We start from the raw sequence: 16047 nt of genomic DNA, 5'->3' as shown, positions 1-16047 counted from the left end.
TGAAAGATTGCGCTTACTAGAGAGAAGCAGCAAGAGAGTGCACAGGGTTGAACTGGCATTGAGGGTGGTGATCATGAAGTGACACTTTTTCCAAACTGCCTGTCATGTATTAACACTTGGCTGTGTGGGCATACACATGGAGATGGTAGAAGGCTGCACCTTCCAGGAGTGTGGATTTGCCAGGAGCTAATATGACGACTCCATTATATTAAAAAATTACATGATTAAAATCATCATGGATTCAAAGTGGATGAGGAGGAGGGGAACGAAGACAAAAGAAGGCTGAGGGAGAGAGAGAAAGCTCTCAGGGTCTTCTAAGAATTATTTCCATAGGTGATTGAGAAGGTAAACAGGAAAGATAAGATATTGCTCAGAGAATGGGATGCATGAATTTACTGTAAAATTTTGATTTGAAAATTGGAGCAGTGGAGAGAATGCATAGCTGAGTTGGAGTGGAGGGAACATTAGGGGATGAGATGGCCAAGACACTGAGAGGCCAGAGTATTGGTTAAGTCATCTACAGGATATTGACAGTGCTCAAAATTGAGGAGTAGATAAAACACTGTGATCAGGCTTGTATTTTAGAAACATCCCAACTCTTACGAGGACAATGGATCTGAAGGGATCGAGACTGGAGAAAGGGAGCCCATTGCCGAAACCCTGTGAGATCATGGTGGTTCAGACTAAGATGGTGGGAAAGATGGAAAGAAATGGATGTTTTCAAGAGATGTTGAGACGGCAGAAGGGCTTTGTGTTTTGTAGTGGGGAGTGGGAGTGAGGAAGGAGTCAAGGCACCAAGATCAGGTAACTGAGGGAGATGGCTAAAACCATTCTCTGAAAAAGGGGAAAGAGCAGGAAGCACTGCTCTGGGGACCACCTAAACTGGTGATAAATCACCTAATCAGTATGGATATAAATATATCACAGCAATGACAAAAATTAATATCTAGAGATCAAAATTCCAGCTAAGGTTTATAGTTCAAATGTTGATAATACATTTCAGTGGTTTGATACAGTTTCTATATAACAGCAACACACAAGAAGCCTTTTAAGTCTAGAAGAAAAATTAAATTATTAATAAATTTGGTCTGGACAAAATTGCTTTGCCTGAAGATTAAAGGGCTCCCAAACATCATAAAGATTAAATATTAAAATAAGTTATTTCAATTTCTTGATAGATGGGTCAATAGCTGGTTTTTAAATTTGCATTTTAAAAATCAGTTAAGAAGCATAACATCAGTGAAACCTGATTAGACTAATATTTTGGAACTCTCACTAAATAAATTAATGTGCTCCACAATAGACAACTTAAATATTTAACAAATGAATATATAACTTGTGGCATGTTATGCTTTCTCAATGACAAGTTGATGCTCACTGTGAGCACAGGTTTTAGAAAGAGCTATTTTTCTAGAAAGTTGCTTTCATACAACTTCCATTTGCTGAATCTTAACCTTCTGAATATCGTGGAAAAGTCAACCTGCCTAGTAAGAATTTCTGATTCACTCAAATAATAACCCAATATCCATGTTAATTACTGTGATTTAATTATGGCATCTTCCCCCTTTCCAGAATACTTATGAATTATTCTTTGTGTAATCCCAAGGTACATTATTAATGCAAATCAAAGGACAGTTTAGTTATAAATATTAATGACCCAGGCAAAGTAACTTTGGGCATGGAATTTCATAACATAGTCAATTTTTGTCTTTAATTCCTCATATTGCTTGATTATAGATGTTTCAATCACACATGAATATTGTTTTATTCTCTTTGATGGAAGGTTAGAAATTATAGTATTATAATAATCAAATTTTTAAAAATACAATATAATGTAATCTGTGGCAGTTCTTGAAATTTCCATTTGGTTGTAAAATATGTTCTCCTGTAATAATTAAGTACATAATGAATTTAAGGGCTAAAGAACAGTTGCTTTATAACATTTACAAGAAGTAATTTACATTACTGGGAGGAAGTAAGAAATTTTTAACATAAATGTAATTAGAATCTGCTGAACCCCTTTTCTGTTAGTCTTTTAAAGACAGGTCTCTCTGATACAAATTTTTCAATAGCTATTAAAGAAATTCAGTGCTTTCCTTCTCCACTTGTAATATAAGTGTTTAAGGGTATATGAAATTCTTAAGGCACTTTATTTTCAGGTTTACATGACTAATTATCAGGGTGACTATACCATTGTAGCTTCAATAATTTATAACTAATTCTCAATTATTATTTTATGCAGCTTAACGCTAAACATGAAAGTACACTCCAGGAAAGTCTGCAAATAAATATTCCATTTACCATTTGGAGTGCTAAAATTTAATAAAAATGTCAAGGACTTGAAGAGCTCTATGAAGGTTAGAAATAACTAATATTTAGTAAATATGTCAGGTAAAGAAGATTGCCAGATTCTGAATTAATTTCTCCCCAAATAATTAGAAAGTGGTTAATAACAATAATAAGTATTTGAAATTGTACTAAAATTGTTGACCATCTGCGTCATTCTTACCATGACAGAGCATGAGAAATGGGTAAAAGCCAACTATAATAAGGAGCATTCACTGAGGGCTTGCAATGTGCTAGGCACTACGCTAAGCATTTTATTATGTCGTGTCTTAATCAGTCCTTGTAACTAACCTATGAAGTGGATACTATTATTGCATCCATTTAAGAGAATAGGAGCCTGAGCCTTTGTATGAGCAGTTTGCCCATGGTCTCCAGAGCTGGTCTCCAGAAGGCCATAGCTGCCTGACCCCAAAGACTGTTGGCCTTCAACACTCCCCTTTCTCCTCTCCAAGTAGGATAGTGTGATGGTTCAGAGCACAGACCTCATGCTCTCCCATTTCTTCTGTAGCCATTTTTAAAAACATGATATGCCTCATGGTTGTTAAGAAATTTAGAGAATTGGTTAAATATGACTACATAGGGTTCCTTCCAAGTCTGATCCAATCAGCATCAAGAAACTTGATTCTAACATAATGAATGCTCTTGACTTTAGAAGTCAACAGTGGGACTTCCCTGGTGGTCCAGTGATTAAGACTCCGTGCTTCCAAGGCAGGGGGTGGGGGTTCCATCCCTGGCTGGGGAACTAAGATCCCACGTGCTGCAGACTGACACTCAATAGGATGCAATGAGGAAAGTGTAGCCACTTTTTCTCATGTGCCTTTATTTTACTTTGAGCCCCTGATGTTCAGACCCTCTAACTGTCCAGTCACACCTTTCCACAGCTCGATACAGGGACACTGATTGCTGAGATCCAGGGAAAGCAGGCCCTCTTTTACAGAAATTTTCCATTATTCTTAAGAAGAACTAGGGATTCCTCTGGTTTCATGGCTGCAACTTTTTCTTTCTGTCCTTGTAGAATGTTTATTAAATTTTGGAGTCAAAAAGCTGGAACAACCTACCAAGTTTTTCTGATTAACAACTCCAACTCCAGGCAAAAATATCCTCCTCAGCATCTCTGGTTAGTGTGTCCCAGCCTATCAGCTTAGAGAGAGGACCATCTGAACATAGAGCAATTCTAATTATTAGCCTCCTCGTTCTGAGCCATCATCTGCTTCCCTTTTATATCAAATCTCTGCACCCAAGCAAATCTCTCTTTCACGATCAACGTTTCAACTTTTGAAGACAGCACTCAGATCACCTTTTAGCCTCAAATGCTCCAACTCTTCCCCAATTCCTTCAAACATTTCTCATTTGGCATGGTTAGCCAGACCCTCTACCAATTCCATCAACCTATTGTCAGTGACCTTCTTAAAATGTGTTCCACCCCCAGAACTGCACAGAACGTCACAGAAATCCTCTAATGAGAGTCAAGTACAATGGAGACAATACTTCCTTATAGTCAGGACATCGTGCTTTCATGGATGCAACTTAAGATTGTATTGAGTTTGGAGCAGAAAAATCACACAGGTCAGGCACTGAGCTCACAAAATGCTGACCATGAATTCTTGTTATCACATTTACAGTTACTTCATTATGTATGTCGTGTGCATTATCAATAACCTAAGCACCCTCCAGCTCTACAGCCAAAGCTTTACTCAGAACTTACTTTCCCATTATACTGCCCTATAAATAACTAGACTCTTGCCCCTGTATAAAACTAAAAGCTAACGTATATTGAGCTCTTACCATGTGTAGGAGCTGTGCCAACCACTTACATGCCTGATCTCCTAGTGTTTCCCCACAGAATAGGGACTTTCTCATTTTTCAGACGAGGAAAGTAAGGCTCAGAGAGATTGAGTTTTCCAAGGTCACAGTGCTAGTAAATGGCAAAGCTAAGATTTAAACCCAGTTGTGTCAAAGCGCCAGAGGCTCCGTTAATCTTGTTCTTTCTGGGACTTCCCTGGTGGCGCAGTGGTTGAGAATCCGTCTGTCAATGCAGGGGACACAGGTTCGAGCCCTGGTCCAGGAAGATCCCACATGCTGCAGAGCAGCTAACCCATGCGCCACAACTACTGAGCCTGTGCTCTACAGCCCGCGAGCCACAACTACTGAGCCCACGTGCCACAAGTACTGAAGCCTGCGCACCTAGAGCCCATGCTCCACAACGAAGAGTAGCCCCCACTCGCTGCAACTAGAGAGAGCCTGAGTGCAGCAACGAAGACCCAACGCAGCCAAAATTTAATTAATTAATTTTTTTTAAAAATCTTGTTCTTTCTATGTCACAACCACGCTGTCCTCAAACATATTCTGTTTTGTGGTTGCAGTTGCTTGTTTTCTTCCTGCCCATTAAGTTACAGTGTAGAGCTCTCTGGGTCCATTTGGAGATCTGCCAAGCTTTTCTCTGATCCTCCAGGAATTATCTGGAAATAGCAGGAAGCCAAATTGGGATAGCCTGAGCTACCACTATAGAATGAACACCTCAGACTGTTTATTTCACAGTTAATTCATGCAAAGTTAAATACAATAAATTATAAACAGTATAGAGAGAGATGCTAGTATAATTAATGCTTAATTTCTCAGTCCACAAAAACTCTGATCCAGCTGCCTGGTACAAACTGCCTCCATGATGAAATGTTCTGGATTTCTCCTCTTTTCTTTTTGCTTGGGTTTTGCTAAGCCTCCTCTGCTCTTATCATTTGCCAACCTGCTCTGGGACATTCCCACCTTAGTAGCTGGGCCTTGGTCACTATCTGTACAAAATTAGTAGTATTTACATCTGCAATTGTAAATACAGGTATTTATCAACAATATTGCTAAGGAGGCTTTCCTTCCCTCCCATATGCTCTGCAAGACAGACCTGACACTAATTACTACTCCTTGCTGGGGACTTGTATCTCTTCAGTTTCTGAGACTGTGGCTCTGCTGCCTGGGGCTCCTGTTCAATTACCTTTGTGTTCCGTCCCATCCCTTGACAAGGAGGGAGATTATGTTAAATTCTCTATTTGGTAAAAAGAAAATCTTAAAACCCAGATGCCAGCTAAGACAGATTTCCTTTTTTTTTTTTAGGCAAAAAGTCAAGGCCGTGAGACTTCCTATGGTTTAAAACTCAACATCTTTGCTGATGGCAGCAGATCAGAGTTTTGAGAGCTTAACCATTTATGCCCAGTGCTCATGTGAGCTACTTACACCACATCAGCTTATATAATATGCAATGATAAGAGTATGTTCTCATTCTCTCCCTATACACTTCCTTTCTTCCGACAAACTATCGATATATAGACTAAGAACTAAAAGCCATAGGAAATATGGCATAAAATCAATAGCACATTACACTGTGTGGTGGACAATTATGTCTTTGGGCAGATGAGCATGAATTCCTCCCTTCTTTTAATAATAGCACTGTGGTGTCCTTTTAAGGAATTACCTCTCCTCCATTGGGCTCAGTGGGATAAGATCATTCAGTAAGGAACATAGCTGGCACTAACCATAGGGGAAAAGGGGTAGATGGTTATGACCATGGTGATGCAATCAGATGCCCCTCCCCAGAATTTGATCCCTGAGCCCCCATTAATTCTAGCAGCAGCACTCTGATGAGCCCATGGACCCCTGGAGCCCCTTCAGTCCTTTTCCTTCTCTGAACCTAATTTTCCCGTCCTGCTGCTCCTGCATATCCTTCCAACAAATTCTCTTTTTACTCAGAGTCAGTTTCTGTTGCTTGCATCCAAATAACCTTGATAGGTATACATCTCTATAGTGCCACATGTTATGGACACTGCCTGTGTCTTAAATAGCATCATGCATACTAGAACATGTCTTCATCTGGGGAAAAAGTGAAAAGTAAACTGAATATTTCCATCAGCTTTAGCATTTTGCCCAAATGAAGCGAATTGTCATGTGAAATTTACTAACAGCTCTCACAGGACTTTTCTTAAGTATCGTGCTGTTTTCTGTCTTGTGTCAGTTTACGCAGTCTACCCACCACTTAGTGGTCCTCTTGGGAAGGGACATCTCCTTTCTTTGTTTTACATTCTTATGAGAACCACTTATATTTGAATTCTGAGCTTGTTGTTTATTTGTCCTTCATTCTAGAGAGGAAAGGGGTGGCATGAGGAAAAGAAAAACCAGTTTATGGCATATCCCATTGTAAGTAACAGCAGAGGTTAAAAAATTCTTAGTCAAACACCAAGAGATGAGGAGTGGAAGGCAAGAAGACCTTATTACCCCTTGTTGGTTTAATTCACTTCATACAGCCTAAAGCTATTATGTATCTCCAGGCAGGTTGAATTTTTTTCTATCTGGATAACCAGCGCTTAGTTATGAAATCCAAACAAACCTTTAAAAACAGCCTTCTAGTGGTCTTCCTACTGCTATCTACCTCTGAGTCTGTAGACTTCACCCTAAGTTCACCCTAAGTGAAACAAGAATTTGTGCTAGATGTCAGAGCCAGAGGCCAGGAAGTCCCTGAGATTGGTGGAAGTGAGAATTTAGCTAGCACTATACACCTTATTTTGTGTGTGCCAGAATGTTTATATTCATTCAGTACTGTTTCCTTCCTGTCGGGGAAGTGTCAAAGCCAAGAATTCAGTGTACTAATTCAGTGTGATCTGTTTTTCATCTTTTTCCTCACACCTGAAACATCTCCTGTCAGTTTATATCTCTACTGCCACATATGGGAAACTCTTGCCATTTATAGAATGCAAAAAAGCCATATCCACGGTCTTATAAAATAAGTCACATTTTTACCCACTTGAATATTTTTCTGCCTCACTCATGTAACTGTGGCAGAAATATAGCATAAGAATATTGCAATATAATAAGTCAATTAATACTACTTGGGGCCAACAAAAGATGTAATGTAATGTTATGCTTCTTTCACCTCTAACATATTAGGTGTGAGCTGTAGAATATGAACTATGGTTGCCTTTATCTTTATACTACCAAAGAAACCCATAAAGAATGACAGCATCTGAAAAAGAGTTAGCGTTTCTAAACCTACCTGTCATTCCAAATGGCAGTTGAAACAGAGAAGCAGACTAGAATGGAAGCCAGCAGACAGAAGAAAGGAATTGGGAGGAAAATCTATGTCCCTCATTTCTTAAAAAGAATGGTTTTAATATCGTATGGTCTCATGTTCATTGCAAAGGAAATTAGAACAATATGCCTTCACACACAAAAGGGAAGAAGAAGGGAAAGGGGGAAAGCAGGGGTGGGAGTGACTGGAAAGGAAATCTGGAAAGATATATCACAGACATTCCCTGAAACAAAGGATAAAAACACAGGCTTCTGAGCCACGATGATTTCTCAGCAGCCTGTGCTCTTTTGCCACGTGAACTGCTGTGATTTGTGTGGGTATTTACTTAGGCCTTATTTTTGAGTAGTCTTGGCCTATGATATTTTCCATTTTGAGGAACTGGAATAAAGTCTGAGTTTGGAATCCATCAAGAGACACAGCACATTGTGTATCCTTTCCCATTATATCATTAAAAATTATAGAGACCAGCAGCTGCTCATTCTTTTCTCCAAGACAGCAAGTATTACAGCTAAAATCTGCAAGTGAAAATATATATATGTATATATATGTGTGTGTATATACATATGTATATATATGCACCAGATTCTTATGGCAAAAGGGACAATATTTAGTGGGAATTTGAGCTCTGTGGATCAAAATCCCTCTCCTTCTTGCTTTTATAAAGAAAACAAAAAATGTTACCGATGGAATAGCTGGGTACATTTTTGTGAACATATGGTGGTTCTTGGAAAAATAAGCATCTTTCATCTCTGCTCATTCCTTTCTAATGAGATCCTCCCCATCTATATTCATACTATGGTCATCTAATATCTTCTTTTCGTTCTCCTTCCCAGCGTGCACAACATTTATTTTAGAAGCTATAGTCTAATTATGGTGGCAAGACTAATGCAATATTCTGTATCAAAATGTGTACTCTACTAAACAGAATCGATATGTTCATATTTTACAGCCTGGCTTCTTTTAACTCTTTAGTAGCTAAACGTATTTTTAAAAGGCAATTTTAATAATTCTTTGCATTTTATACCCCCTTCTTTTATCAGTTGTCACTTTATTCAACACTCTAATTACTCCATAAAATTGAAGTTATTTCTAGATGCATTTTTTTCGCCTAATAAAATATAAAATGTGTAATCCAAAATCTTGAGTTTAGAGATACGTAAAAACACATTAGCAAGACCACGTAGCCCAGTAGGAAAAGGTGCAGGCTTTGGAGTTGAACAGAATGGGCATCACAAGCTCTACTAAAACTATATGACGTTACTAAACTTCTCTAAGCCTTTGTTTGCTAATAATTAAACTAGGCAGGATAATGTTTATATTTTAACATATTGTAGAGCGTAACTAAGTGGAGTACATGCTTCGTACAGTGCCTAGTAGAGTAGTTGTTCAATAAATATTTATTGAATGAGCAAATGTCACACCCAGTTATAAACCCAAGAGAAAGAGTGCACATTTCCACAAAATATTTCCACAAAATATTTCCACAAGAATGCACTTAGCACCTTTATTCAGAATAGTCAAAAACTGGAATCAACCTAAATGTCCATCCACAGGAGAATATATAAACTATTTGGATTTTGAAGCATTAGAGTAGTATTCTGTGTACGATAAGCAGGCAATTAACTGAACATTTAAATTGATGTACATCACACACAGTACCGAATTCCTTCACTTTAGTCTGCATGTTTCCCATGTATGAATGTCCAGTTAGGTTGAAACGGAGCAGGGCTCTATAGTCTTTCCCCACCCATGTCCTCTGCCTGCCTTTTGTCTGTAGAAAAACTTTAGTCAAAGAATAAATTTAATCAGAGAAGTGAGAAAATGCAGAAGCAAAGGAAAAGAGTCAAACCGGACAAAATAATAATAATTTAGTCATTAAGCAAAGGTTCCTTGAGGAAGAACTTTTAGTTCCTCCTCAAGGGCTATAAATGATATTCTGAGCCATATCCTTTGAGCTGCCTTATAGATACTGAAGTCCCCACCAGGTGGAAGAAGTTAGCTACATGATGACCAGACTGTAGCCATGACATAAGCTGCCACACTTCTGAGAACTGGCCTCAAAGAAATGGGAACAAATCAACCCTGGAACTAAAGACTAACTGTACTCCACACAATCAAGATGACGCTGATCAGACCACTGCACGGCCAATTTCAAGATGACTGTCAGAGCTGACTGTGCTGTTTCTGCACGTAGCCCCCTCCTGCCTGTAGCCTACACACCCCTGAAACTCCCCTTTAAAAGCTCTTGCCCACTGATTGCCAGTGGGGAGTCGGCCTTTGGACACGAGTCCACCCTCTCCCCCTGGTTGCCAGCCTCGGAAATAAAGCAAATTTCCTTTCCACCAACCTTGCCTCTCGAGTATTGGCTTTCAAGTGGTGAGCAGCTGGACCCCACTTTCAGTAACAAGGTCCCAGAATTATGGGCTTGATGAAGCCTCAGCAGCATTTGCTCCAAATCCCTCATCAACATGAAGCGACATGCCCAGAGTTACACAGGTATCAGCAGAATCAAGGCAAGTACCCAGGCGTCCTGACTCCTAATTCAGTGCTCTTTCTACTGCATTTGTCTCTCTACTGCTCCATGAGGCAATACAACATATTGTAAAGAGCTCTGGAACCATCCATGGTTCCACCACTGAACAGCTGTATGGTCTGTGCGGTCTCAATCTCTCTTAACCTGGGTACCTCCCTCTGTGTTGTAGAGATGTAACTGAACCCTGTCAGAGATTTGCTGTAAGGGTAAATAAAGTAATGCAAGAGTCAGCGGCACAGTAATCAGTCAATGAAAATCAAGTGTGCTTTATCCTTTAAAATAATATTCCACCTGCTATAAAGTAAGATGGGAGCCGAGTCACAGCCAATTCATGAAAGCCTGTCGTCATATCTCCAGACCAGAAAATTCCATAACGTTCTACTTGAAAGTCGAATGTATTGATATTTAAATATCAGTTATCATTGGCCTTTTCCAAGAAAATATTACAGCTTCTTTGAAAAGCAAATATCTTTGAATAAGTTTATAAACATTATATTTTATATTCTGACTGAAGGAGTTGATTTATTTCTTTTACAAAGGAATATATTTGCATCTTAAAAGGCATACTAGATTACCTAGAGATATGTGGAATTTATACTTTTATCAAGTTACTGAGCTTAAATGTTTTGAACATTGAAGGCTGTTTGGTTGAGAGAGATATGTGGAATTAGTAGGGGATGGGAAAACACTTTGAAAAAGCCACCCAAATAAAAATTATATGTATATAATTGTCATCTAAAACCACAAATGGAAGTTGGCAGCAATGCCTCCCCCCGCAAAATGCAAACAGTTTTTCATAAAATCAGAGACTCTACAGATGGTCCCATTTCTTTACAAACTCCGGAGTTGTCTTTTGTTTTTTAACTAAACAAAAGCTAAAGCCGACTGGTACACAGGCCATTCTCTGATGTTGAAACATCAGAAATGGCACTGCTTTATTGTATGACCCTTTTGGAGCCTATAACGGGAGGTGGAAGGCAGTGGTCAAAATCCCCGCACGTCTAAAGGGCATCACCAGACATGTGTGGTCCTATGAATGGACCACGACAGTCCATTAAAAACCAAGTGCTTTTCCTTGTCAGAGTATAATTTGATGGTGGTGAAGGCTTTATACGTCCGCTGTTGTTTCTGAAAAGAAATAGGAAATATACTATTTAGATTCTAAGGCAACTAAAATAGAGGCATTTTGTGGCAGATGGGATTTTTATGAGCTGTTTGTCACCATATACCAGTCTTGTTAAGAAGCAATCGTTTTCCGCTTCATTACACTAAGATAGCTCTGTTTAAGGTTCCACTCAGCTGTGAAATGATTTTAAAACTTCTGTGAGGAGAAGAGATGGGTTTTTTATGTAATAAAAGATTGTTGACAAAAACGTACTAAAACACAAAAAAGTGGTCAAACGCACTGTTTTTTGTGTCAGGGAAATAGAGATTTGCTGAATCTCCTACTTATGCTTAATCTGCTCATTTATGCCAACCCAGAAAACTATATAACACTTTTATTTTCTTCGCCTAAGAAAGGTAAGAGTTCCTTTTATGTTTTTACACAGTCTTCATGGCATATATCATATAAATAGAAAGGGAGGAGTATTTGAGTGAGGAGTCGTTTCAGATTAAAATATGTAAAAAGAAAAAAAATTAGTAAATACAAGAAGTCCATTTTTACTGGCTTTACTTTCCTTAAAACTAATCTACTTTTAGATCTCTTTTCATATTTGGCCATGTTTTTAAAGGATCAGCATTGGGACCAGGAAATAATTAAGCTTGTTATTTCAAAGATTATAAATGTATCCTGTCACCTTTCCTGGCTCTAATCCCCATTCAGTGTAATTCAGGGGAATCAGGAGGGCTTAGTTCAAACTCTGGCCCAGCCACTTACTTATGTGACCTTAGGTACATTACTTAACCTTTCTGAGTCTCATTTGTCTTATCAGTAAAAAGATGATTGGCAACGCAAAGCTTGCAGTATTGGTTATTTTTATTGCCCCAATAATGCTGCATAAGAAATAACCATAAAACCTCAGTGGCAGACAATGGTCAACATTTATTCAGCTCATAAGTCTGTGGGGTTCAGCTGATTTAGGCTGAGCTCAGTCAGGCTTAGCTGTGCACACTTGTGTGACTGCAGTGTGGCTGGCCTGCTCTTGTCTGTGGGTTGGCTCTGCTAGGGCTTCGCAGATCTGTTGTTGGCTGATCTAGAATGGCCTCAGCTTACACAGTTAGGGCAATCTTGCCCTGCTTCATGGTCTTCCATCCTCCAGCCAGCTAACTTGGCTGAATGTGCTAAGAGAGAACAAACACAGTCACACAAGATTTTTTTAGTCCTTGCTTGCATCACATTTGCTTACCTCAAATGGCCAAAGCAAGTCACACAGCACAGTACAGAATCAGGTGGGAGGGTTTTCCACAGTGGCATGGCAAAAAGTGAAGAACTGGGCCATTAACACCAATCTGCACACTTGTTGATGTCTGTAAAGACTGAGGCATCTTATGAATGTTTATGAAGCCACAAGCATAGCACTTGATACCCAGCAGGCACTCAGTAAATGTTAGTTTCCTTCCTGCCTAAATGTTCCCAGTCTCTTTAAGCCTCACCTCAATTAATCTCCTAAGATTTTTGTCTGTTCAAAAGACCAAATGAAAATGTAAAAGTTACTATATAAAGGAATTGCAGTTTTCTCTCCTTCTCAAACCAGGGTACTCAGGCTCAGGGAGACAAGAAACCATGTGACACGTCTTTATTAAATATTTTATGCAAAGATTGGGGAAACAAAATATGATTTTTATGCTGAAATACATAGAGATACTGTATTGACTGCTTCGGGCTCTGCTGGAAGCAGGTGGCATGTAACATGGTCTCTCTGCTCTGCTCTTTGGAGTGGGGGTACTTTGGAGGAAAAGTTTGACAATCCAGAAAGATGAACCTTTAAGTTTAAGCCCATTCTGCGGGGCCAATGTTCCTTGTAAACCTGCTGCTTCTGAAATTTTTCCCTAAAATCCAAGGCTTAACCCAGTGAAATGGGCTCCGAAACAAAGTCATATAGTAAGAGAGGAAAAGCACATCATATTTATCTTGCAAGCAAATAAAGTTTGGCTAAGCCAGGGGTAGGATTCTGGGGAGAGCCTATTTACAGGAAAACGGGAATGCTTTTTTTTTTCAGAAAGGAGCAAGCTCACCAAAGGAGAGATTATGGATTCTCTAGTCCTGGGTGCTGCTGTGGGAGCTTCCACAGTGCCCAAGAAGCTGCACAAAACATTCCCTACCCGTCCCATCTCACACACACCACTCAGGCTAGTCCTTGGCAGGACCAGACCCTTCTACTCTGGGACTGAAATGCGATGGCTTCAAATGCTTTGATGTATGGACCACAGAGGCAGAGGGGAGGGATGACCAAGAATTTTGGAGATGGGATACAGCCCAAAGCAGCCCCTCCCCATTCACCAACCTCCTAACCCCCTTTAAGGCCCTCTCCTATCACCAACATAATTGTAAATTCTGAATTTTACTTCATAATATCCCCTGCGAGTTTCAATGAAGTAAATATTTTTTCTTTACAGTCTTCGATGCACTGGGCAAAGCACCAAATAACTTTGCCTATGCTTTGCCTGGATGCCAGAATAAGCAGTCAACTCTAAAGTAAGACTAAAAGAACAAAATAGACCTGGGGAAAGCATGAAGAAGGGATTAAAAGGTAAAAGTATAAACTGACTAATTAGAAAACTGGAAAACAACAAAAGTTATAGTATTTACATCGAAAAGTTACTCATTGAAAGGACAAGTAAAATAGAAAAATCTACACAACCAAGAAGTAAATCCAGCTTGCTACCTATACTAATGAATCCAGTTCATCAAGCATTAAATGTCAAAGCTCAATAGACATTTGAGGAAGATTGGGAGCACAAAAGAGAAACAACTGCTACCTATTTATTAGTAGTAGGAGTATAATCAGTATCCTCAGAGATATTAGTATTCTCAACAGATTATGAAGAAAAATGAACAATCAGGAACAAGAAAGGTTCTTGGAGATAAAAAACATGATTGCCAAAATTTAAAAATTCAATATATATGGCATATATATTGATTTTGTTAGTAGTATATATGTTTGCATACAGGGAAGTCTGAAGCTTAAAACCCATACTGTTGACAGAAATGTGCCTCTGAGAACTGGAACAGGATTTGTGGCCTGAGCAGGGAATAAACTTTCACTACTTAATGCAGTGCTTAAGAACACACTCTACAGCAAACTGTCATGGTCCGCACCCAAAAACCCCACTTAACTAGCTGTGTAACTCTGAGCAAGCTACTTAACACACACACACACACACACACACACACACACACACACACACACACAATGGAGTATTATTCAGCCATAAGAAAGAAGGAGACGCTGCCACCTGCAACAACCTGGATGGAACTTGAGGGCAATATGCTGTGGAATAAGTCACACAGAGAAAGACAAATACCTATTACCTCACTTATATACGGAATCTTAAAAAAATCCAAATTCATAGAAACAGAGACCAGAAGTTGGGGGCTGGGGGGAAATGGGGAGATGTTGGTCAGAAGGTACAAACTTCCAGTTACGAGATGAATAAGTACTGGGGATCTAATATACATCATGGTGATTACAGTTAATAATACTGTATTATATACTTGAAGGTTGCTAAGAGAATAGATCTTAAATGTTCTCACCACACACACACACACAATGGTAATTATGTGGCTTGATAGAGGTGTTAGCTAACACTATGGTGATAATCATTTTGCCATATATAAGTGTATCAAATCAACACACTGTACACCTTAAACTTATGCAACATTGTATGTCAATTATATCTCAATAAACCTGGGGGAAATAAATGTAGCTCTCAACACGTTAATTTATACAGTCCCATTACACATCCCTAATTTTTAAAAAATTTTCTTCCACTCTATCTCCTTTCAGCACATCTTTACCAGAGAGTGGACAAAGGAAAAAGATCATCTGTCTTTACCCCTTTTTAGGAGTAAATATTTCCTTCTTGTATGTCGTAAAGAAAGAGAGAGAGAAATCTAGCTGACAAGATCCTAACTCCCAGCTTTTGGCTGTCATAACCACAAAAATCATGCCTCTAAGAAACTGAATATTTCTGAAACTTGGCTTAAACTGATGGCCAAATGGGACAGAAAGAGCATCTGTAGATGCTCTTCATTCAGATCATTATTCCACACAAGCAAGTTCGTACCAAGTTCATATGTGCTACTAGAGAGATTCTCCTCACTCTATGCAAAATTCTGATGGTTCTGGGTAGTTGCAATTATGTAAATCTAGCACATTTGAAATACACTAGGAGAGTTTGAATTTTAAATCATCTTATGGTGAATCTTTTTGTAAAGCAAATTTTTAACTCTTAATTTTCTCATTTTGTAAAACCAGACTTTGATATGCGACATGTTTAAAGTGGGGTAAATCTATAATTCTGCTCCATAAGTGTGTAATCTTCTGAGACTGCAAGCATCAACATTCATGATTCCATGAGATATGCATCCTCATGCCTTGGATTAAGCAAATGCTGTTTTACATGCCTAATTAAGGGCAGAGATGGTGGCCTGCTGTTTCCCTTCTTCAATCCCACTCCAGCTGGGGACTCTCTAATGCTTGAGGAAATTATATAAACATTCCTGTTTTTGTGCCTCACATACCCAAAACCAAATCCCATAACGGAATTAGCCTCACTCTGCTCAGAACCCTGTATCTTCTGGCTTCTTTTAAACTGGTTCCCTTATTACTCTTAGGTTTGTATTTTTGATTATTAAGGAAAAACAAGCCCCTTATCAAAACCAAAACTCCTCTCATTAAAAAAAAAAAAAGCTATGTCTCTCTCTGTTAGGCACAAAGCAAACACTTTTAGATGCCTGTCAGGTTGAGGATTAGGTGCCAGGCTGAGCTACTGAAACATATTGTGTATACGTGTACCATTTCCTTAAAATAAAAACACAATAACATTCACTTAACTCAAAAGCCCTAGTCAATGCAACTCAATATTTTAATTCACCGAAACGAGCATGTTTTGAAAGCTAATTTGAGCTAGAAAGCCCAATACAGAAGGAAAT

The sequence above is a fragment of the Balaenoptera musculus genome, chromosome 10 (assembly GCF_009873245.2).
Source record: "Balaenoptera musculus isolate JJ_BM4_2016_0621 chromosome 10, mBalMus1.pri.v3, whole genome shotgun sequence".
Lineage (NCBI taxonomy): Eukaryota > Metazoa > Chordata > Mammalia > Artiodactyla > Balaenopteridae > Balaenoptera > Balaenoptera musculus.
Note: the sequence above shows the minus strand (reverse complement) of the source record.